Consider the following 3,484-nt stretch of genomic DNA (forward strand, 5'->3'; position numbering starts at 1 on the left):
GAGTTGTGTCCCTTTGTGATTTCTAAAGCTGTTAACACTTCACCGGCCATGTCGGTTGTGAGTTGGAAAGGCAAACACATACTTGTAACCCTAACTCTGAAGATAAAGATGGAACAATTATTTCTTTTTACTTCTATCTCTTATGGTTTCAGAATAACAGAAAAGGAAAAGGGGCCTGAAGCGAATGTTTGAGCAGCCTCCAGATTAAATGCTTGTGAATGCTTTTTTTTTGTAGCCAGTTAGTACTCTTTCACTTCTTGTCTGTTGTGTTTTTTCACCCATTCATATTGCAGAAGGCTTTTAGTTCAGTGAGATTCTTGGGCCGATTCTTAAATCTTGCCAGTTCTGTGCTGTGGTGTTCAGGCCTATCCACTGATTTTTTAATGATGTTTAGTTCTGCCGATTGTGGGGGCCGTGGAAAAACCTCCGACATGCACCTATTGAGTAAGTCTTGTGTTGAGTTTAAGGTGTTTGATCTTAAGCTATTTTCCAGAGAGAGTGGTGTTTGCCGTTTTTTTAAATAATTCTGTTCTTCCCTCTTCCAGTCAAATGTGCGTCATGCCACTGGCTGCAGCACACGCCCTAAGCACGATCCACCCCTGTGCTTATCCAAAGATCCAGTATCCAAAGATAACTCATCTTATTGCTGTCATATACACCGATCAGCCACAACATTAAAACCATTGACAGGAGAAGTGAATTACATTGACCATCTTGTGACAATTCAGTGTTCTGCTGGGAAACTTTTGGACCTGGCATTCATTCATGTGGATGTTACTTAGACATGTAGCACCCACCTAGACCAGACCAGACCAGACCAGACACCCTCACCCCATAGCAATGATACTCCTTGATGGCAGCAGCCATCCCCAGCAGGATGCAGCCTGACACAGTCACACACACAAAAACGCTTTAGGAACAACTAAAAAAAATGTGAAGGACAGCACAAGGTGTTGACCCAAACTGATCAAGTATCTGTGGGATGAGAAGTCTGCAAACTCTTCATGAAAGTCTAATGGCAGTTCTTATGTCTGTCTCAGTTTTCTTGACCGAAACTGTTTCTGTTAACTGCTATTTCTTCTCATATCCTACCTTAAAACACCTTGCTATCCTCTTTAACGCCAAGCTTTCTCCTACTTAGTGGGTATAAATGATTTCAAAGTGCTCGGCAACTGCTCAGATGAGCCCGTTGCTGCTGATTACCAGAACAAGGTTTAAGTATTTAGTACAAGGTTAGAGTATTTAGAAAGCTTCTTTGCATCTCTTGTCCTTTCCTAGAGATTACGGCGAACAAGCTACTGCCCTTAACAAGTCTGCACGGTGCTCTTTTCTTTTGTTTTTTTCCGTGCACACACAAAAATAAATCATTAAAATGCTGAAAATAGTGTTTAATTTTTAACGTCAAGACTTGACTAAACTTGTGGAGCTTCTTCAGTTCTTCAGTTGTTTTTTTTTTTTTTATACCATGTACCATGATGACTAAGAACCTTTTCATATTTTCTACTCACTTAAATATTCACAAAATCGTTTTCCAAGGGGTACCCAAACTTTTGCATGCCTTTTGTTGATGATCTATAACATGACGCGTCAAACCGACGTCCTGAGGGTCTACAAACAATTTGAGCCCCTTCATGTTTAGAGCAAGAATCTGGAATCGGGGTGAAAAAAAAAATAGAAAAGCTTCTTATTTATTCAGCCTGTCCAACAGCTCGGGGCATCAACGCTCTGAATTAGCACACCTGACACCCTAATAAACCTAAAAGAAAAGTGGATTCGGAACACTGCTGCAAGGAAAAGGTGGACTTTTCTCCCGTCTTGTCTGTAAGAAAAAGCTTTCTGTTCTCCAGGAGTAAAATTGCCGCTAACATGCAAAGCGGAGGAGAGCAGATCAAAAGATGAATAGCCCAGGTTTCAAGAGAGCCCCCACGTGCCACTAATTTGTACACTTTTAAGTAAATAAAAATGATAAAATAGAACACTAATGATGAATGCTGATAAAGCCTAATTGTTTGAACCTCTAATGGCTGGAAATATTTTTATAGTAAACTATATGTTTCCACTCATTGGAAGACTACTTTAGATGTGTAAAGCCTCCCCCTCCTTATTCTATGAAGTCTCTTTGAGCTACTGTACTATATATGGCACTTATTAGTTCCCTTTGAACCCTGCACTTTTCTGTTTCCTGCTGTTAAAAAATAAAAAAAAGAAGCCACATTTACCCCAGTCGGCCTGTCTGATTGCCCTCACGTCTACTTCACTTGATACTTGGTGGAGTCATGGTGCCACCCAACCCCCCCTTACTGGGCCTCAGACTTCCTAATGGGTCGCGTGTGGCTGCTTTGGAAGGGGTCCCATCAGTAGAAAGTGTTTCACCCTGAACCCCATCTCCAGGATTTCAACCCCATCTAGCAGCGGTGGCCTGGCAGTTTGCTCCTGTCTGTCACCAGCCCCGTGCTATAAAGCCAGCGTTATCTGCAGTGTTAAGTGCAGGCCACAGACGGAGGGTCAGCTTAAAGCGAGGCAGCAGAGACACCCTGTCCCGCCTGGTCGCGCCGTACACAGGAAGCAGGGCTAGCGCTGGGGGTCCCCCCCCCCCCCCCCCCCCTTTGTCTGGCCCCGGAGACTTTCCTCAAGCGGCAGCGCTGGCGTTAATGCAGCTGGGGGGGCGGGGGGACACTCAGCCAAATTACGCTCTTATTTCCCTTCAGCACTCAGAGGATCCCACCGACCCTTGAGAATCAGACTGAGGATTTGTTCAGCGTGATTTGTTTTGTCTTGTCCGCCCATATCGCTGTTCAGTTCCCTCACTCAAGTTCTAGTTCTCTGCTCCCGGGCGTCATTGAGGCCGATAAATTGGGGATTTAGGAGAAGAGGCTCTGAACGAGCACGAGCCCTTAGAGGATAGGAGATGTAGCTGCAGAATTGAAAGCAACAAGTTAAAGTCTCATAAGTCTACGGGGGGAACCTTAACTTGTAGTTTTCCATGTACACATACACTGCCTGGTAAAAAAGTCGCCACCTGGATTTAACTAAGCAAATAGGAGGTAGGAGCCTCCTATTGGATAATTACTGCATGGGTGATTATCTTTCAGCTGGCAACAAGTTATTTAACCCCAACTGATGCAATGAGTAGCTTCTCATTTCTTAAACACCCATGCTGAAAGACACATCCCATGGTCATGGAAAAGATGTTAGTCTGTTTGAGAAGGGTCAAATCACTGGCATGCATCAAGCAGAGAAAACATTGAAGTAGATTTCAGAAACTACTAAAACTGGGTTAAGAACTGTCCAACGCATTATTAAAAACTGGAAGGATAGTGGGGAACCATCGTCTTCCAGGAAGAAATCCTGATTGATCGTGATCGGCGATCACTTAAACGAATCAAATCAAAGAAAAACAACAGTAGAACTCAGGGCTATGTTTAATAGTGAAAGTAAGAACATTTCCACATGTACAGTGTGAAGGGAACTCAAGGGATTGGGA

The sequence above is a fragment of the Chelon labrosus genome, assembly GCF_963514085.1.
Source record: "Chelon labrosus genome assembly, chromosome: 15".
Taxonomy (NCBI): Eukaryota; Metazoa; Chordata; class Actinopteri; order Mugiliformes; family Mugilidae; genus Chelon; species Chelon labrosus.